Source organism: Myripristis murdjan, chromosome 23, assembly GCF_902150065.1.
Source record: "Myripristis murdjan chromosome 23, fMyrMur1.1, whole genome shotgun sequence".
Classification (NCBI taxonomy): domain Eukaryota; kingdom Metazoa; phylum Chordata; class Actinopteri; order Holocentriformes; family Holocentridae; genus Myripristis; species Myripristis murdjan.
Window position 1 is genome coordinate 24,847,400 of NC_044002.1, and position 22,500 is coordinate 24,869,899.

At 43.3% G+C, this 22,500-nt stretch overlaps 1 protein-coding gene across 1 annotated transcript in view; it reads right to left on the minus strand.

Moving 5' to 3' along the window:
- LOC115355360 (NACHT, LRR and PYD domains-containing protein 3-like) overlaps positions 1-22,500 on the minus strand; it is a 237,381-nt gene that overhangs the window by 155,135 nt on the left and 59,746 nt on the right. The gene's annotated exons all lie outside the window — the stretch shown is intronic.

Consider the following 22,500-nt stretch of genomic DNA (forward strand, 5'->3'; position numbering starts at 1 on the left):
CAGTAACTAGATTCAAATCAAATATCCATGTTGTTGTACATGTGATGTTAAAATCATGTTCAGCTGTCTGACGCAGGGAATATAAGAATAATAATACACACTTTAATGCTGGAGCTGGAGGAGTGACTCCTCTGACAAACAAAAAACTAAAAATCTGAAGTTCAACCTGCTGCCTTGGACATTTCATTTAAACCTTCATTTACCTCTGGACTAACACTAACCTTCAGCCTGGAATCAAATCATTTAAATCAAGATTACGGTTAATCTAGAACTATTTCAGGCCAGAGAGTTCCAGAAAGTGATTTGGAGTTATTCCAGTTTAAAAGGGCATTTTAGTTTGCGACTGAGCGTAGCCTAATTCCCGTCTGGGAAACCACTCCACAGTTGTGGATCAGAAATGAAATCACTTCAAATGAAATGGCATCGCAGATCACTGGGCTAGTTTACAAGCATTTGAGTTCATTTTCATATCTAATTTTAGAGCTTAACTAGAGTCAGCAGCACGGAAAAAAAGTTTTTTTCATGGACTGATAGTAATACTTCTGCTGACTTCTCAGTCATTTTTAAGCTAACAGGTGCCGTGACAGCGACTCAGCAGCACAGCTGGTTTTTATCTACAACAAACTTATATGAACAGTTATATTTCAATACAGGCTACTGCTTTCCAGTATCGGCGCCAGAACAAACATCTGTCTTTTCATAAACTCACCGGCAGATGTTTTATTTCAGCTGGGGGTGTGTCACTCCAATTTAACGTCAGCTCTGATTAATGTGGCTAAGCAGCAAAAGTAACAACAGTAAGCAGTCACATTAAGGCTGAACAGAGTTATATAATCACCTTTTCAGGCTGTTACCACTTTACCTCTGAAATAAAGACGAGTTTTCACAGATGTGGTGATTTATTAAATGTGTATTTCAATGTACCGATGCAAACCAATCAATGGCCAAGGAAACTCATAGACTAAACAAATTAATAACGATTGATAGGCTAATTAATAACTGATAACATTAAGGCATTAATAAAAAGACCAATGGTATAGCAGCACGTCTCCTTGGAAAATCTGACAGGTACTGTCCATGGTGCTGAATCTGCCGTGGCGGCTATTGTCCGTGGTGCTGAATCTGCCTTAGTGGGTACTGTCCGCGGTGCTGAATCTGCCGTGGCGGCTACTGTCCGTGGTGCTGAATCTGCCTTAGCGGGTACTGTCCGTGGTGTTGAATCTGCTGCTGCGGGTACTGTCCGTGGTGCTGAATCCGCCTTAGCGGGTACTGTCCGTCGTGCTGAATCTGCTGTGACAGACACTGCCCGTGGCGCTGAATCTGCCTTGGCAGGTACTGTCCATGGTGCTGACTCTGCCTCAGCAGGTACTGTCCGTGCTGCTGACTCTTCTGAGGCATTTCATTCTCTTTATTATAGAAATTAAAGCTCCATAAAATTCATGGAGGATCTTGTTTAGCTCTTCTTTATTTACAGTTGAAAAGTTTTACTTCACCCTCTGAACAAAATTGACTTTTTTTTTTTTTTTGTGGGAATTTTTAAGTGGTTGTTTTTAAATTTCAGGATAATTATGGGTATTTTCCCTGTATCATAATCTAACACGTTGGTTGTTTTTCTTCTTCATCTTTATCATTTTATTATTAATTTTATCAATTTCATGCTAATTCTCAGGTCATTTGTTGCTAATTTGTTCATCGCCTGCATGTATGTTTTTCAAAGAAATTATGTGAATTTGCTCACGTTTCAAAGGGTTAGTTGAGCTTTAAAGTCTTTAAATGTTATTTTTCATTAAGAACTGAAGTGGTCAGTGGGCTCAGATCTGTTCTCGGGGGTCGTCAGATTGTAATTGGTGCTTCTCATTGGCTTATTTTCCATCTTCTCGCTCCTCACCTGTGTCTCACTTCCATAAACCTGCAGCTCCAGGATCCACAGATGTATCATCAGGGCTTCTCATGAGGAAGTCTGTATATGATTTTAAGAGTACAAAGTGGGCTATAATCCTCCACCACTGCTTTACATCTGGCATTTGGAATGGCAGCCGGTCACCGCTTAGGGAACTGAAACAGAAGGCTATAAACAACACCAATGCAGTTTAGTTTCCTAAATTTATTTTCCTCAGCAGTCAGAAAGTTTATATCAAGATGATTTGGTTATGAGTTTATGAGAATTTGCTGGAAATGCTGAAATAAAGTTACATTTTTTTAACCAGCAGGTCCAAAATAAATATATAAGCAAAATGTTGAAGTTGAGTAAAGGGGGAACTTGGATTCAGAAATTATGGAAAGGGGGAACTGAAGCCAAAAAAAAAAAAAAAAAAAGTTGGATAACCTCTGTTGTCCTGCATGAGGTTTTCAGCTCATTCTGAGTTCTTTTACAAAGCTACTGAAGAAAGTAAAAGGTGTTTGAAAAGGGCCACCACTCCTCTGGGCCAGGTGGTGGGTTTTCCTATAACCTCTGGAGTGAAGGTCTGTGTGATTGGTCCATCCAACAGCCCAACCACCATGACCTTTATTCTACGTCACGGTGCGTCTGGATCCAGGGTCCCGTGTGATTGGTTAACTCAGATTCTGGCACACTACAAGACACAGCAGGGACCTTCTAGCCCAAACCTGTGGGGGGGATTATGACTGGAAAAGTCCATTCAGTGGTGGGATAACAGTCAAATCAGGAGGAGCCAAGAGGGACGTCCCAATTTTGGACATGAGGCACCAAAGTTGGGCAGATTCCACAATAAAGGAGCTTTACTTCCACAAGAAGCTCCCCTTTAACATCGTCAAGCGGCGGGTCTGTTCTCAATTCCAGAAACAGAGAAGAACGGATGACAGAAGAAATTAGCTTTACATTTGAACTCTTAGTGTCTGTGGCTCTGAACAAACAGAGTGAGATTTAAACACAAGCTGACATCAGGGAAACACTGGAGTTAGTCACCAATGGAGCTAAATAAATAAAACACGGCATTACCAAACTGAGAAAAAACTAAACCAAAGCAGAATTTTGAGGGGCGCACGGGGACAGAGGTCTTGTTGGTCATAAAGCAAACGAGACAAAATGGTTTCCCCTCCTGATTGGAGGAGCGCTGATTGATTTCACCTGCCAGTCTCGTGGACTCCAGGCAGAATGGATGTGCTCACCGCTCCACCTAGAGGCCAACAAGGTCATGACAGGCATGAAGAACTGAAAACATTGTGCCATCATCATCGGTTTACAGTTTTTCTCAATTGCTTAGACACAATTCCTGGAACAACTCACCATTTTCTCAAATCTTCACACACAATTCTAAAAACTCACACCCAACGGTACAAACATCCAACTTCTGGGTCCCAATTAGTTTTTACCCTCAGACAACACACACAAGCTGTCAAAACACAGACTACATGAGTGTTTGTTGCACACTGGAGGGATTAATTCAAAACGCTGCCACCAAAATGTCCACAATAGGTTTTATTCACAATATTTCCATATTCAGCACATATACAGGTTCATCACCATCGGCAACAGCATCAGCATGATCTTGTCTCAGGTCAGGGTCAGGCCATAGTATTTGGTCAACATCACACATTATGTCTGCTCTTGCCAGGCAGCATGGGAAATACCCCCCCTTGTGGACCCAGTATGGCATGGCGGTGGAGGATGCCACGATTGCTAACAGCTGCACACGTGGTGATGCTGCCTCCCCCCTCTGGCCTGGAACTTGTGTGATTGCTCGGTGTCCAATGATGTTGCGGCCCCTTTTGCGCCTTTTTGTCAGATTGAAGCCTGCTTCATCGATAATAATAATAATAATACATTTTATTTATAAGCACCTTTCACAAACACTCAAGGACACTTTACAAACACTTTACACTTTACACTTTACACTTTACACTGTTCCAAAGCACATGAACAAGCCTCCAGGCCTATTTACTGACCCACAGTTCTGACTGGTGTGTTAACAGTTTTTAGGCGGAGTGTTTGCACCTGGAGAAAGGTGTGGTCTCTGAGTTTAGGTCATGATAACTTGAGTTAATTATATTGAGAGTGTGTGTTTGCTGAATGAACACACACTGCAGTGAATGATTTATCTGGCTGCTTTGGTGTAAGGTTTTGCAGAAAGAGTTTTGAATATTGAAACGTGTGGAAACAGGTGAATTGTGTTTATGGTTATGGGAAATGTGTGTGTGCTTCTGGGACAAAAAGGTTTGGGTTTTTGTGCTACAGGAACCAGTTTTTGTGTTTTAGCAATCGAGAAAAACTGTAAAATCATCTCCAATAGTTCACATTTACAATAAAGTTTAATTTTAGAAAAGTGAATGAATCCTCAGTCAGTAGATTGTGTCTGGTTCAAAGTCTGCAGATCAAATATCCATGTTGTTGTACATGTGTGTGTGTGTGTGTGTGTGTGTGTGTGTGTGTGTATGTGTGTTTTTGTGTGTGTGTGTGTGTGTGTGTGTGTGTGTGTGTGTGTGTGTGTGTGTGTGTGTGTGTATGTGTATGTGTCTTTTTGTGTTTGTGTGTGTGTGTGTGTGTGTGTGTGTGTTTCAGCAGTTGTCTCTGGGCAGCAGTTTGAGTGTTTCATTACTCCATCGGACACAGAGACACTGAGGCACCGTAAACCCCTAACCAAATCCCAGGGTACAGAGGTTCAGTGAAGGTGCAGGTGAAGGTGTGGAGGTGGATCAGAGCGTCAGAGGAGACGCTGTAGAAGAACAGAGAGCCAGCAGGCCAGTCCAGATACACTGCTACTCTGCCAGAGGAGGAGGAGGAGGAGGAGGAGGAGGAGGAGGAGGAGGAGGAGGAGGAGGAGGGACGGACAGGAACGACTGTTCTTCTGTTTTTGTGTCGGGCAGTGAAACCTCTATCAGAGCAGTCTAGACTCCAGGATTTGTCGTTTCCTCCAAGCCTGCAGTCATCACTGTCTCCTCTTCTGCTGATTCCTCTGTAAGTCACTCCGATATTAACCCATCCCTCCCACTCGACCTCCCAGTAACATCTCCCAGTCAGACCAGTTCCACACAGCACCTGTGGATAGGAGTCAAATCTCTCTGGGTGATCAGGATATGGCTGCTTCGCTTCCACCAGTCTCACCTTCCTGTTGTCCTCAGACAGTTCGAGGTGTCTGTTTGCTGTGTTTGGGTCCAGTTTGACTTGACAGGAATCTGATGGACAGAACAAAACACAATATAGACACAAGTTTGATCTCAGCTCACAACTTGTTCAGCTGATCCAGATATTTGTTTTTAATTTCTCTATTATTATGAATTCTTCAGTGACTATATCAACTATCCATTCACATTATGGAATGTGATGAATGGATGTCAAACTGCTGTATAGAAGTGTAGCCCAGAGCGGTTAAACCACCAATAAATAAATATCTGAATCAATATTTAGAACGTCACACTAAAACACTCGGAATAAATAAATCAATATTTTATATGTTTGCATGTTTTTGTGTTTAAAAAAAGTTTCATGGAAAAACAAGGGAATGTTTTGTGCTAAAAAGCCAATAAATTGCAGTTTAGTGTGACTCAGCCAATCAGAGGCTTGAGCCCGCCTCCTGACAGCCTGGTGGCGGGAGTGAAGGTGGAGGGGCGGAGCCAAACGTTCATGTTGAACTGGGAAGAAACTGAGTTCAAACAGCGGAGAAATTCATTTGAAGGTGAAAAACAGAGAGAGAAGGCCGAGTGTCCGAGTGTGTGCAAACTGGGAGCATGAGGCTTTATGTTTGCTAGCCGCCATGCTAATTCTTTCTGTGTTGATCTCCATTGACTTATGCTAAACTGTTAGCGAGCTAAAGTCTGCTAGCTTCAATGCTAAAATGGCTAAAAGTGTTGGTGGCCTGAAAACTTGATGTGAGTCGGTTCAAAGAGATTCTGCTGAGATGCAGACATGTTGTGTCCTGCTGCTGTGTGGGAAACATTATTGTTTGTTAGTTTGGATGAACTGTGTGTTCTTTTTGTACATTATTGTGGCTGAGCTGCTGAGGAACAGCTGCTGGCTGAAAATCCACTGTTAGCAAAGGAGTTTGAAGGGACGCAGAATATTTTAAAGCTGAAATTTATGACATGATTTATGTTTCTCATGATGCACCTTAGTTACAGACGAGTTTGTACTGAAAGTATTAGCTCTCTAAATTATTATTTTGATGATTTGGGATAAAAATATGATTTTGGAATTGATGTGAACTTCATGTTGTACAACAGAGATTTGAATTGGAGGATAAGTTGATTTTCTTCCTTTAACCTGTGATCAGAAATGTTCATGGAGCAGCATGAAGGTCCCCTGCAAACATGCCCCAGTGGGGCCCACACAGGCTTTTTGCGGGCACTGTGGGCTAGGGCCAGCCCAGACCAAACCTACACCGGCCCAGTGCTGGCTTGCCCAGGCAAGGCCCAAAGCTCTGAGCTCACCACGGGCTCTCCGTAAGCAGCCCATAATAGTGGATTGCCCACAGAAAGCCCATGTTGGCCCAGTGTGGGCCAGCCCATTTGGGTCCAGAGCAACTTTTGTACCGTTGGGCCCATGCTGGTTTTGTGCAGGCAGCCCAAAGTCATTTCCCACGCTTTGGCGGCTTTTTTTTTTTTTCTATGTAATTTGAAATTCAGAGAGACACAACATTTATAGCCTCTGCACAGAAAGCATAAAAAATCCATTATTTGAATTGGATTGTGTCTGCACATGATCACTTAAAAACTCATGAACAAATATTACTTTTTGTTTTTAACAAGAAAAGTCTCTGATTTTTAATAGATAATTGATGTTTTAAAAGGTTTAGCAGGGTTCAAAATTAACAGTTTACCATTTTACAGTTGCTGGTAAAAATATGTCTGGCTTCCAACCATTGGCTCATAGTCATAAAAGAAAGAAAAAGTGAAAAATAAATAAAAAAAAAACTCAATTAAAATCAAAAAGACTCAAAGCTTTAAAAGAAATATATGACCCTGCATATTAGGAACAAAATTAAATGGTTTATTATTTTATTATTATTTTTTATTTATTTATTTATTTACGCTACAAATGTAAAGTTCAATGACTGCAATAGAGCGCTACATGCTTGGAACTATTTTTTGCTGAAGAGGTGCCATATATCACTACGCACTTGAGCCTCTTCACAACATGCCTCACCGGAACAGAACGCAACTGTTACGTCTCCTGGCTGAAGGTGGTGTTTTCCGGAGGTGAGTTTTAATTGGAATGTTTCATCTTAAAGTTTAATGTTACAGCAAATATTGTCATAGTGTGTGTTCTCCTGGGATTGTATTTGAATATGGTTTTAGTTGATTCCGACCATTCGCCATTTTTTCGAACTAGCTAGGTGACTGACCAGGTGACTTCACTGATCACCTCACCTTGTATCAGAAAGGAGGAGCTAATCAGTGAAATCACCTGAGGCCTGTACCATAAAGCTGGATCTCGGCTTAGTGAGCTAACTTCAGGCTTAACCCTGGCTTTTCTGTACCATAAAGGTGGCTTACTTTTTATTGGGCTACGTTGCCGTGGTAACATATGCTGAACACCTAACCTGCTCCAGAGCAGGTTAAGTTCAGGATAAGAGCTCAGCAGGTAGAAAAGCCCCACCTACTGACCAATCAGCTCTCTTGGAAAATGGCCTGCCCATTTCCCCTTTCTTCTTCTTTTATAAAATTCAAATTAATACATTTTACAATTCTTCTTGTATTTTTTTTAACTTATGACTCCGCACTGCCCAACCAATAATTGATCTTGTAGACTGATGTAATATTTTTTATAAAAAAATGTTTTTGAAAATAAATGAGGAGAATTTAATTCAGAGGGTTAAATAAAAGTCTGATAAAATACACGCCAGCCTCTGGTCTCCTTTAGATTTCCATTAGTTTGCTCATATTTAGTATTTAGGGAGTCTGCCCTGAAAAGTCCACATGAGAGTTGGTGTCAAATGTTTCACAGTCTTTAAGTGACAGTGAAATAATATTTTAACCAGCAGAATAAACACGAGGCGTCAGATGGTTTATAAAATGAAATATCAAAACCGGTTGAATCAAAGTGACGATTCTGCTGAAACTCAAACTGAGGGCAGACCTCCACCAAGGGTCTACCCTCACTATGAGAGAGGGCCAGTTCCTCTGCAGGAGTGTGTGGCTGAGTGGGAGACACATTCATTTACTGAACACACAAATGTTACTGTAGTCAGATCGACTCGTGCGGTCATGGTGGGGAAGTCAGATTATAATCGCACTAATTTATGCATTGACACAGTCGGCGATTTTTGCCAGCATTCCTTGCGTCTTTTGGCTACTGCAACTGTGTTGCTTTTTGCCTGGATTATTGACGTCTGCTCCATCGTTGTAAAGTATGCGGCTGGTCACATGCAGCAAACACCGCCCTTTTTATGTGAGCGCAGATCTAGATTGGAAAAGCCTGGGTTGAATTAGTGAGTTAATAGCCGGCTTTATGGTACCGAAAATCTGGAGTGCGGATGTCTGGTTAAGTGAAGCCAGATAAGTAAGAGAAAGCCCGGCTATGTTAATCTAGCTTTATGGTACAGGCCTCTGGTGGAGGTCTTGGTTGGAATGAAAACCTGCAGCCTCTCGGCCCTCCATGGCACAGGATTGGACACCCCTGGGCTAGTGGTCCTTATGATCCTGTTTCTCACAGGGTTTCCGCTACATGTAATTCATCGTGGCGCACCGCCACGGCAAAATAAAAGCCGCCACACCTTCGGAATGATGATTTTTTTTCCTTCCAGATGTTAAAACAATTTTAAATGGATATATATACACATATATAGGCTATGTAGCCTTTATTTGCGCAAATATACATATCATAATCAGTTTGAAATGATAATTTAAATATCATGAAATGTTACATTACACTGCAATTAACTTTAGTCATCACTCGCCTGTTTGATTACTATTGCTGTGCGCTTGCAGAGGGAGAGAAAAGGGCAAGAGAAAGGTACCTGGGCAAGATTAAATTTAATCCAATTTTTTGGTCAAGCTTGTGAAAACGACCCTAATGTTATTGTTAATGTTAACATTGTAGGGCCTAAATTTGCCAAATAAAAGGCAATCTATTTTTTTTTAACGCCGAATATCACCGAATTTGACATAATTTGAATGAAATGCTGTTTTTGTGTGGAATATGGATGTATGTCTGGGGAAAATCACATGGAGGGAAGCAAATCTGGGAGGCACAACCCCTCCAGTGGTTTCACCTGCACCTGCACCACCAAGAAAAAACATAACAACTGCACCAGCACCGTACGAGTCCAAAAGGTAAAAAAACTTTCCAGCTACAGCAGCGCACTGACATAGATTGTCTAACAAAGCGAAGAGTTGCCACTCCGCGCTATTTTCACTGGCTAACAGCAGCACACTGGCTTAGCTTGTCTATTCAGAGAAGAGGTATCACTTCGGCTTATTTTTCAATCTCTGTTATCACATGCATACTACTGCTTATTCATTGGTAGCTGAATTGTTAGGTCTGTTTGGTTCAAAAATCCTAGAGGAAACCCTGCATATAGCATATAGATACTGCTTACTACACACAGTATTTTATATAGGCCCCTTTACTTTTATGTTTCAGAGGCTGTAAGAAAATGCTCCCTCCAGCCAAGTCCTCAGGATTTTGAAGTTGAGGATGAGATTAAGGTTTGGCTACGGAATTCAAGAGACAGTGGGTGGACGAATGGAGCGCTACCATCGTCGGCTGACTACCCAAGAGACCTTGGGGGAAGAGTGAGCTTTGCCAATCAACACATCACCTCAATAGAAGTATGGACATGTTAGCAGCACACAAGAATATATTTTCAGCATCAGAGGTCAGAGTTTTTGCAGTTTTTGCTTTTTTTTTTGTTTGAAGTATGGGCTGAAAAATGTGCCACTAGTAACTGAATTTGAATCATTCATATTTGAATTTTGACTGCAGTTCCTCTGATGTTCCGTTGACCATGTTTAGTAGGAAGAGTTAGGGGATCACCAACAGTATGTAAGTCTCTACATTTTCACCTTACTACCCCCTGCTGTCTGACACTCTCACCCCCACTCCCGAACGGACTGCAACTGCAACTGTTACACTACACACTACACTACTGATAGATAGCAACACGCAAACACTGGAGGGGAAAGGCCGGATCAAGTCGGACAGTTCCTGAATCCCAGTACCGGGCGTCAGGTTCTGCCACTTGGTTCATGGTGTCATGCTGACTCTGAACCTCCGTTGGAGTGAGTTTCTCTTCATTGTATTGGCAGCTCAAATGGATGTGGGTCAGTGCCTTCATGTTCCCATCCATCCATTCATTTTCTATTTCCTTTCTTACTTCTATTTATTACTAATGCACACTTATGTTCATAATTGTAATTGTATATTGTATATAGGAGTGTATATATATTCTTTCTATTTTTATTTCTTTTTTATCCATTTTACTTGCACAGTGCTGGAGTTGTCACCGTTGCATTTCACTGTTACTGTACTTGTACATCAGGCATGTGACAAATCAAACTTGAACTTGAACTTGAACTTGATGATGTCTTAAATGAATAAGGCTGTAATGTGCAGAGGAGAACATTTTTCATTCAGTGTAATGTGTTTGTATTTAATAAATGAATTGATTTGAATCCTTTTGACTATTGTACATTTTTGACAATGCATATATATCAATGACCGCATCCATTTTAGATGTATGGAACTCCCAAAGGAAACTACACTAGTAGCTGAGATACATTTATGTGTGGAACTGATTTATTGTTGTAGATTAATTTAACTGCAAAATCAGTGTGGGCCTAGTGAGGGCAGTGAGGGCTTCCTGAAGGCTAGGTAAAGGCTGCCTGCTGTGCGCCCTGTAGCCAGCCCTAAGTGGGCCCATACAGGGCCAGTGCAGGCTTCCTTAGGGGTTAATGAGGGCTGCCCATGCGGGACCAGCACTGACGGGCCAACGTTTTGCCAATGAGCAAATTCTCAGGGGACCTGCGCGGGCTGCCCACTGGGGGCCCTTAAGACTGCCCAAAGTGGGCCTGTAAAGGGCCATTGCAGGCCTGTTTGCTGGGAGTGCTACTTCTCCCACGAGCTGCAGTCTGATCATAATGTGAAGCTGCTTGAGGAGCACGGACTGGAGGATCTGGACAGGACGGAGCTGTGCACGCTGCTGCTGCAGAACGACAACTTCATGCTGCCGCCCGTAAGTCCGAGAAAGATCAGGAATGATGATATCCTGTGTCGTTAGGTTCACATTTCTCGAGGACTCCTTTGAATTCTTTGAAAGATAGACATCTGGCTGCATGCACGATTGTTGTGATTGTACCCACATTTTCTCGCTGTTACTTTTTTTCCTAAAAGATATGCAGCGAGTACAACAAAGGCGACGGGCCGTTTGGCGAGTGTCGGGACGGCGACGGCTGCACCAAGCTCCACATCTGTGAGAAACACCTGCATGGAGACTGTTCCTGCTACAAGGCGCACGACTTCCACGAGCCGCATCCGTCCAAAACCCTGCAGGCCCGAGGCGTGCCTGCCCCACTCATCAACACCCTCAAGTATGTCTATACTAACAAAGAGGCTCTGAGAGGCAACAGGGGCAACAGAGGCAACCAGCAGCATCCAGCACGGGCTAACGCAGCTTATGCTAACAGCGATGATGGACCAAACAAAAGACCGCGGAATGATGTTCAGAAAGGTAAAGATCGTAAGGCAGTTCGACATCAGATGGACGTCTCTCTCCTCGGATTTTCATGCCAACTAAACTGACAGAAACATAACATACACCTGCAAACCCAGACTTGTATTCATGTAAAAAATATCAGATTATTACCTAAAATTGTACTTTTTGCTTGTGTCCCTTCAGATAAAACTGAGATATGCTTGTACTTCATCAAGGGACACTGTAAACATGGCGGTGAGTGCTTCACAGTTAGACTGATGCAAGGAAAAACGGGATGGGACAAAAAGTGGATTCACTTACGTATCATGTTTTCACAGCAGGTTTTTGGTTATTTCATTAGATTTTGTTAAAAATAATAACCTTTGTTTCAACTAGACCTGGATGATAAATGGATCAATTTGAACTTATTTTTGAAAACCCCCCTCTGAATCATAAAATCGGGATTTAAACAACATGTAATGTTATACCTCTGCCAAAAAAAAAGACACAGTTCACTAATTTAAATAGAACCTGCATGCCCAGAAATGCATAAATGCACAAATTTGTGAGTGGAAAAACAAGAAAAATCTAGATTAAAATCATAAAAAGAGTGGGGGAAAAAATGAGACTTTATTTTTTGGGTGTATCACACAGCCCTAGATTCAACACGAGGGTGACTCGATGATTGTTGGGTGAACTGCTCCTTTAATTTCATCTTTATCCATATTATATGTATTATATATATTGTTTATTTTATAACTGAGGTGTCTGGGGATGTTCTCGCCTTAGACAAATGTTTTAAAGCCCACAACAAGCTGCCGTACAGATGGGAGCTCAGACAGGGACAGCAGTGGACCGCTTTGCCCGACAGCGAGGAGATCGAGAAGGACTACTGCGTCCCTAAGAAAACATACAGGTACGCTGCTTATTTACGGTTTTTTATGTGTCACATGTTGATTTTGCTCATTTTCCTGTGTTTGGAGGATGTAGCATCTCTTGTTGCCTCTGTTTCGGCTCTGCAGTTGTGGCGTTGAGCCCGTTTGTTTCGACACGATGACCCGCGGGTCGAGCGCAGTGCGACGCCTCTCCACTGCTTCCTCTGTCCTGCACCCGGACTTCGTCCTCACCACCGAGTGGCTCTGGTACTGGGAGGACGAGTTCGGGAACTGGAACCAGTACGCCTCTGCTGTGAGTTAACCAGAGCCAGACTCACTTTATTCATATCAGGGTTTAAAATCTTGTTTTTAAGGCATAAGGTGGGTCTTAAAAACAAGGTTGAAAAAAAAAATCTTTGAGATGAGATAATCCCAGTTTCACTTGTTTCATTTTTTTTGTCTGGGAACAACTATAAATGTGTTGAAACAAGGCAGATCAGCCTTTAGGATCAAGAAAATGACGCTTGATTCAAGAAAAGTCTGGAAAAAACCAAGTGGTATTATCTCATTCCTGCAGATTTTCCAATTTGTTTGAAGAAAAACAAGATTTTAACTCCGAGGACAAGCAGAAAAAAGTGGCCTAGATCAGATTTTTTTTTTTTTTACACCAGTGTAAACAGCATAAAAAGAAATTCATTGAACATCAGGGAAACATGAGGACATCAATACAGTAGATTTATAGGAAGACCCTTTTCTACCTTCTTGCCCTCCATCTGAGCAGCTGACAGACTTCACACCCATTAACATGGAAACTACTAAAGAAATGAATCCCTGCAAGACTGTTTCATTCACTGTGATGATGGACTGTCGGGCAAATGACATTTTGAGTTTTATTTTAATAATCTGAACTCCCGGTCTGCAGAGCACGGTGCAGGTCATTCAGGGCGTGATTTAGATATTTTAACAGCGGAATAAAATCCTGGTTTCTTCAAGCGCCGTGTTCAGAAAGGTTGTACTGATTCTCCTCATTATTCATGGCTGTGTTTTGGGTCTAACATGCAGTAAACCTCAGCTTCAGTGAGTTTCAGAGCATCAAAACTGCAGCACTGACTTCAGAGCTGCTTTTTGCTGCTCGGTCACTTTGAACTGCCTCAAGACAGCAACACTGCAGCTGTCCCCTGGGCGATGGACACAAGAGACTTTGCTTTTTCCAAAATGTGAAAATGACAACTGAGCCGCTTGGAAACTAGAAAAGACACACCTGTGTTGCACCAGGTGTTAGACCGGGCCCTTCATGTTCTTCAGCAAGATCCAATCTGAGGAAAAAATCAGAACTGGGTCAACTTTCAGCTGCTTTTTAACCTAAACTACTTGTTCCAGTGTAGATTTTTTTTTTTGTTTAGCCATGTAACTGTTATGAATTCTAATTTTACCAGATGATAAAACTGAGCTGTACCTGCTTTACCTGACCTGTGTCACAGACTGCCGGACACTCAGCAGCCAGTATCAGCGGTGCAGAGCTGGAGCAGAAGTACCTGAACGATGACAAGAGCGTGGTGGAGTTCACCGCCGGGTCACAGAAATATTCACTGAGCTTCAAGGGTGAACAAGAGTTAATTCAAATGACCTCATTAGTTCCAGTTCGCCATTTGTTTCCCGTGTATTTCTCAGCCATATAATCACGATAACATCTCCCCTTTTTTCAGACATTAGACTTAGACTTAGACTTAGACTTCTTTTATTGTCATTGCACAAAAAAACACAGCAGTGAGATTTTGGCAACGAAATGTCGTTGCTTGGCTTCCGGATTACAGCAGAGATGGAATTGTGGGACCGTTTAGGTATATATAAATATAAATATTATACATAAATATAGTCTATATAACTGGTATGATATGGTCTATATAACTAGTGCTAAAAAACAGGAGCTAAATAGTAATGAGTGCAATTTAGAATAGCTAGATAAAACAGAATGTACAACAACAGACTAAACAGTGTAAACAACTGAATAACCAGTATAAATAATAATGAGTGCAATTGAGAATAACTAGATAAAAACAGAATGTAAACAACGGACTGAGCAGCGTAAACAACTGAATAACCAGTGTAAATAATAACGAGTGCAATAAGAACAGAATGTAAACAACAGAAAAAGAAAACAACTGACTAAACAGTGTTAACAGTGGAAGATTGCACAGAAATGTATTGTCCATACGTAGCTGCTGGGCGGGCGGGGAGGGGGTTATTGCACAAATAGGAGGTAATTAATTCTCCTCATCCCAGGGGCTGGGCTACACACCCTGGGCCTGAAGAAACCATACCTCCATAAAGGGATATTGCACAGAAATGTATTGTCCATACGTAGCTGCTGGGCGGGCGGGCGGCGGAGGGGGGGTGGGGGGGGTTATTGCACAAATAGGAGGTAATTAATTCTCCTCATCCCAGGGGTGTTTCCCGGACTGGGCTACACACCCTGGGCCTGAAGAAACCATACCTCCATAAAGGGATATTGCACAGAAATGTATTGTCCATACGTAGCTGCTGGGCGGGCGGGCGGCGGAGGGGGGGTGGGGGTGGGGGGGGTTATTGCACAAATAGGAGGTAATTAATTCTCCTCATCCCAGGGGTGTTTCCCGGACTGGGCTACACACCCTGGGCCTGAAGAAACCATACCTCCGTAAAGATATATTGCACAGAAATGTATTGTCCATATGACAAGTTATTTGGCATTGAGCAGTCTGATGGCCAGGGGGAAGTAACTGTTTCTGAGTCTGGCTGTTCTGCAGCGGATGCTGCGGAACCTTCTGCCAGACGCCAGTCGGGAGAACAGTCCATGCTGGGGGTGGGTGGGGTCAGAAATGATCCGGTGGGCTCTGGATAGGCAGCGGCTGTCTGCTACATCCTGGATGGGGGGGAGCGAGGTCCCGATGATCTTCTCCGCCGTCCTCACCACTCTCTGCAGAGACTTCCAGTCTGAGGCCCTACAGCTCCCAGACCAGACGGAGATGCAGCTGGTCAGCAAGCTCTCGATGGTCCCTCTGTAGAAGGTGGTTAGGATGGGAGGGGGGAGGGAGGCTCTTCTCATCCGCCGTAGGAAGTGCAGGCGCTGCTGTGCCTTCTTCGCCAGGGAGGAGGTGTGGAGTGACCAGCCGAGGTTGTCGGTGATGTGCACCCCCAGGTACTTGGTAGTGCTCACGACTTCCACGGCTGTGTCGTTGATGAGGAGGGGTGTGTGGCTGGGTCTGGATCTCCTGAAGTCCACGATAATCTCCTTAGTTTTATCGACATTCAGGACCAGGTTGTTCACCTTACACCAGTCCACAAGGTGTTGCACTTCCTCCCTGTAAGCCAGTTCGTTGTCGTCCTGAATGAGGCCCACAACTGTTGTGTCGTCCGCGTACTTCAGGATGTGGTTGCTGCTGTACCTGGGGCGACAGTCTTGGGTCATCAGGGTGAACAACAGGGGGCTCAGAACACATCCCTGGGGGGAGCCGGTGTTCAGGGAGATGACACTGGAGGTGTTGTTCCCCACACGGACAGACTGGGTTCTGTCGGTGAGGAAGTCCAGCAGCCAGTTACACAGGGAGGTTTTGAGGCCCAGGGGCTCCAGTTTGCATATCAGGTCCTGGGGGATGATCGTATTGAATGCTGAGCTGAAGTCCAGGAACAGCATCCGTACGTGGGTGTTCTTTCCTTCCAGGTGCTCCAGGCTCAGGTGGAGAGCAGTGGAGATGGCATCCTCCGTGGAGCGGTTTGGCTGATATGCAAACTGGAACGGGTCGAATGATGGGGGGAGTATGGAGATGATGTTGTCCTTAACCACCCTCTCGAAGCACTTCATGATGGTGGATGTAAGTGCAACGGGGCGAAAGTCGTTAAGGCATGTGATGGCTGGTTTCTTGGGCACTGGAATTATTGTGGCCGACTTGAAACACGGGGGGACAACAGCCTGGTTCAGTGACATGTTGAAAATGTCTGTGAGCACATGGGCCAGCTGGTCTGCACATTCCTTGATCAGCCGTCCTGGAATGTTGTCAGGGCCTGCAGCTTTCCGTGCATTACACACAAACAAACCAACAAGCAGTACGGCACCAAGCGGCTGGTGAGAAGACGACCTGCCTTTGTCTCGTCAGCCGATGCAGCAACAGCCAAAGTGAGGTACTGCTGATGGTTGTGGAATGGAGCGAGGTTCATTGAGGATGACTTATGTTTAATATTCGTCTTTACTGAGTCAGCTCCCTCAGGAGGAATGATGGCAGTGTCAGACAGGCGGCACCGCGGTCAGCTCTCACAGCTCTCCCACATCCTAAGAACTTTATAGGTTTCTGAAGGACACTCAACATAGATTGGGACTTATCATGGAGACAGTCTGAAGACAGAGAGTCTTTGTAATAGCCGAAATAGCTATCCTAGCCTTGGAAGACAGGGCAAGCTGACGCCTCTGCTGCAGCCTGTCTACTGGAACACCAGATAAGGGAGTGAGGTGCTGTGGAAATTAAAACAGAGATCAGATTTTTTAATACATTCCCACATGCAGTTATGGGCCAATCAAAATCTGACATGAAAACTTTTTTTTGGATTTGGAGAGGCTGCCATCTAGAAACTGGTGCATATATCTGACTAACCATTAATGCTTTGAACAGTCCATGTATGTATCTCAAAGCTCTGAAAAAATCAAGAAGCTGGGGCAAATACAAAGTTGTTTTCTGAAGGCCCAAACATGGTCGAACACGAAACCCGTGTAATTTCTTTTTACATTTTTGAGGGGCTGGCATGCCTACCAGTTATGACGTATGACAGATGTTTTTGTATATTCTGAGAGAGTAGGTGGAGGTGTATTATCGTACCAAATTTCAGTTTCCTATGTGGTGTAGTTCCTGAGATATTGACACCTGAAAATGGAGGAAAATTAAGGATGTGCGAAAAATCAACCAAAATCGACACATACTCCCCTCACTAAATTGGCCATATCTCAAAAAGTTTCCATCCGAGCGAACTAAAATTTTACAGTGTGCCTATTGGATAAATAAGGAACAACTGGTGAATTTTTCAGAATTTTTTGAGACCCAAGTGCGTGGTATGTCCTGAAAATTTGGTGAAATGACATGGAATGACCCAAAAATAAACTAAAACACTTTAAAATCCACTTTAAAAACTAATTAAAACTAAACTGAAGTTGAAAACAAGGGCAAGGGATGTTGTTTTCATGGGAAAACAAAAACTTCTAAATATGTAATGATGATGAATAGAGATTATTTTTAGAACTTAATAAATGACTGGAGGGGGACTTTAAAGTTTGAAGTTGCTGTTTTTGAGAAGTTAAGATGAGATGACGCTGAATCCCGGCAGTCCTCAACCCAGTCCTCAAGAGACGCCCGCAGGTTTTGCTTGCTGTATGAACACCTTCTCCAGATTGATCTGGGTCAGGAAATCTCTGGATTGGGTGTGCAGGAGTAGAAACTTCACAGGACTGGAGTTTCTCGAGGGCTGGGTTGAGGACCACCTGACCACTACCCACTGAGCAACACAGGAACCTTCAATGTCCTCTCTGTCTGCAGGAAGCCTCAGTCCAACAGCAGAGGAGTACCGGCATACTGGGACAAGACACAGATCCCTGAAACAGGATACAAGGTACTGCGTTAATGCTCTGTACCCCCAGCGTTCATACTGCACCTCAGTGAGAAAAGTCACTCCAGAACTCTTAAACATCTAAACATCTGAGGAACATGGACATTTTGCAGTTTAAACCCTAAACTGGCGTTAAAAAATCCTTCCATCACTCTGAAGTAGGACAAGGCAATGTCAGAATCAGAAACAGAAGTACTTTACTGATCCCTGAGGTAAAATTGTGTATCATATATCAATATTACATCAATATTGTGATATGAGACTAGATACCATGTGGGATTTTGGATGTCATAATATCGTGATGTAGTACAGGTGTTGTCCTTTCTTGGTTTTAAAGGCTGCACAGCAGTTTTCTGAATTTACTGGATTGTTGTAGCTGCCATGTTATTTGCTACTACCTGCTTGGTCATCATATCCACATTACTGATGATTATTTATCAATATTATGTGAAAACAGCAACAGTCACCCATGCAATATTGTCATGATATTTTGAATATTTGTTTGAAGGATCGTGTTCTTAAAGTCATTGAGATCAATATTTTTTTTATGCAATGTAAGGAAATTCTGCACGTCTCTTTCAGCGAGTCTCCCTGCAGAGATCCTCCGAGGAGTTTAAGAGGATCGAAGGTCTGTTCTGTAACACGATGGCCGGCTTTGACATTGTGCAGATTGAGAGGATTCAGAACAAAAAACTCTGGGAATTTTACGACTGGTAAGACTTCATACTGAATGCTAAAATGTCACTTTCACGTTGCTCTTACTCACTTATTTATCTCACTGGGCCGTGCTTTGTTTTTCTCCATTTAAACCTGAAGCTTTCTCATATGACCCATTTGGGTCAAATGGGGTCAAAAACAGTGGCTATGACACGTGGAGACAGTTCTCCAGACGATTATTAAGACTTTGGCGACACAAATCTCTGTAGGGCCAGCTGCACCAGGTCATTAACCACAGGCTCTTTCTCTTTTTTTTTTCCTTATTAAAAGTCAAAAGAATTACATGAAGAAGAACAACGCCGGACGAAATGTGCAAGAGAAAAAGCTTTTCCATGGCACGGACTCAAAACACGTACACGCCATCTGCCACGACAACTTCGACTGGAGAATCTGCGGGACTCATGGAACAGCTTTTGGCAGAGGTGAGCTGAACAGATGTGTTGCTTAACACTTTGTCGGTAATAAATGATGTGTGCTTCTGCCGTTTTTGGTTAAGTAAGAAATTAATCCATTGAGTTCTAATAGGAATGAATAGCCACCTCTATGTCACTCTTAAAGAAATACTCCAATTTTTTGGCCAAAATTCCCTTTTTCTGTCTTACGCTCACCTTGTAGAGCGCGTACCACTTCCCAAGGCAGAGTCCTGATCGCAGCATCCTGGCTTCGAATCCGACCTCAGGCCATTTACTGCAGACATGTTTTTCAAATCTATGAATACATGATACACTGCTTCAAGGCTTATGCTAAGCTAACATGAAATGCTGGACGTACAGGGGGGAAATGGTACCGAACATCTTGCTGAAATCTAGCAGCAGTAAAATGTTTGCACTCTTTGGGTTTCATTCTGCGGCTGGATTGCGCCGTTCCAAATGGGACTGCAGTGTTTCACAAAAGAATTACCTTCTGCCACTTTATAGCAAAGTGTGTTCCACTAAAACAGGGTTCCCCAACCCAGTCCTCAAGGACCGCCTGTCCTGCAGGTTTTTGTTTCAGCTCTGCTCTTTCACTCCTGATCCATTTAAGGGCTTCATGCTGATTGGTTGAAGTAGATCTACCTGAACAGGGCGTGCAGGAAGATGTGTGGGCCTTAATAGGTCCTGCATGCAAGAGCAGAGCTGAAACCAAAACCTGCAGGACTGGCGGTCCTTGAGAACTGGGTTGGGGAACGCTGCACTAAAAGACAGAAATAATGCTTTCTTTCTATCTTTCTTTGCTAATATTCCAAAATAAAGTTTTATTGGAAAAGTTGAAATTATGTGAATGTTGCTCACTGTGATCAAAGTCATGGTCACCAGGCAGACCTAAAGCAAACAAAATGATCTTTCTCTTGCTCTCAGGGAGTTACTTTGCCCGGGATGCCAAGTACTCACACAGCTACACCGGCCAGTCTGACGTCAAGTCCATGTTCGTCTCTCTGGTGCTGGTGGGCCAGTACACCCGCGGATCCTCCGACTACGTCCGACCTCCCTCCAAGGACGGCGGTGACGTGCACTTCTACGACAGCTGCGTGGACGACGTCCGCGACCCCTCCATCTTCGTCGTGTTCGAGAAGCACCAGATCTACCCAGAGTATCTGCTGCAGTACCAGGAGAAGACCTCCAACATCTTCCGCGACTATTACGGCGCAGCATCAGTGCCGGCACCTAAACCACTTTCTGCTCCGGTCAGACAACATCGTCCTCAGTTTACACCGGCTCGTCCTCAGGTCACACCGGCTCCTCAGTTCACACCGGCTCCTCCTGCTGCCAGACCGGCCACCTCCTCTTACTCAACAGCTTACTCATATCCTTCATCATCAGCTTCCTCATCAAGCTACAGCACAAATAACCAGCAAGAGTCATGTGTCATCCTTTAGGAGCAAATGTGAAGCAAGATCATGTGTCTGCAGTCATACTGGTGGTGGTGGTGGTGGTCGGGCGGGGGCTGTGGGCGTCTACATTAATGCAAAGAATCTCAAAGTCTGTTATTTTGTCAAATTTACTAATAAGTGCAATATGTCATTTAACTGGCTTGAATTACATGCAATGCTTTACATGGGCACTACAATGTTGTGAACGACGGCACAGGAAAGAAAAAAAATGCTAATTTTGTTAATTATGTTGCATTAACACTAACTTTACCAACACGCAAAATAGTTTGCTTAGTGGGAACTACCAGTTCCAGTTATCAATCTGTAATTCACTGCTAATCTGTGGAGAGGCAGCAGCAGGCTTCAAGTGTCACCAACTTGCCTTGATAAAGAGTCTGCTCAGGAAACGTTGTGCATCACAATCCTTTATAATCATGTCATATTTAATAACTACTATGAAATATGCTTAGTAAATGACTTCCATCTATTAGGCTACATTTAGAGAAACGCTGTGTACAAGTCCGATGTTTGACCTGAGGGTGGCGCCAGAGAAAAACTCATGGGTTCACTACAATGAAGCAGAATTTTCCTTTGGGGAATATGAAGGCATTCGCCAAATGTTTTGATCCACTAATTTGTGTGAAATGTTTTGTGTGATGTTGACATTTCGGCTCGAGGAAAAGTCATCAGCTCAAAAAATTAAGAGTTTGTCCTCTGGGGATCGTGAACCTGCTCACCGTATTATCCACAAAGTGCTGGACAAACAAACAAGGCCGTCAATATGTTATAATAATGAACTGAACGATGTCCAGTCGCCTGATGTGATGGCTTCATATTTCCTACTGGAATGCTTTACCTCAGGCCGGCCAGGCTCCTCCGGCTGCGATTACTGCTCAGATTTTAGATCAGGACGGTGAAAGTTCAGGTCTTGTGCAGAACCTGGAACCTGTATCTTTATTTTTACTCGACCATCCAAACATTAATCTGCACCTCCTTCTGTAATGAGGCAGTGATATTTACTACAGTTACACAATGACTGGTAACATGAGCTGTGCAGTTGTTGTTGTTAAAGATATTTTGGGGTGTATTTCTGCTTTGCTGGCCGTGCACAGCAGAAAGAAACTTTGCAGTGATTTGTAATAAAAGCAATTTTCATATGTCTGTGTATTTATTTGAATTATACAACACGTAGATCCGACCGAGCAATCTGATTGGTCCATCAGAAGTTCAGAACGTGCTCAAATGAAAAAAAAAAAAAAACCCTCAGCACTGAAAATATGGTTTCCATGACAACAAGAAACATTTGACTGAAACACGCATCAAAAGCCACTGTCAACTTTGTTCACCTGCATAATGGACCGTTTTGTTGTTAATTTTGATTTATTTGGCGACGCAAGTTTGGATGAATGGCTGAACAAAGGAAGACAAGACAGAAGAGAAAAAGGAGAGATACTCGAGAGTGACGAGTGAAGAGCTGGATCAGCTGGAGAGGTCAGGAAATGAAGCCGGTACGGCCCGGTCAACGTCTTGGGCCGTCAAATGTCTACAAGACGACCTGACAAACACCGGACAGACAGTTCAACTTCTGCTGCTCAGCCTCATTAACAGGAGCTGATGTTAGCTTGGAGTGACACAGCCCCAGCTGGAAGAAAACATCTGCCGGTGAGTTTATGAAAAGATAGATGTTTGTTGTGGCGCCGACACTGGAAAGCAGTAGCCTGTATTTAAATATAACTGTTAATATGAGTTAGTTGTAGATAAAAATCAGCTGTGCTGCTGAGTCACTGTCACGGCACCTGTTAGATTAAAAATGACTGAGAAGTCGGCAGGAGTATAACTGAGT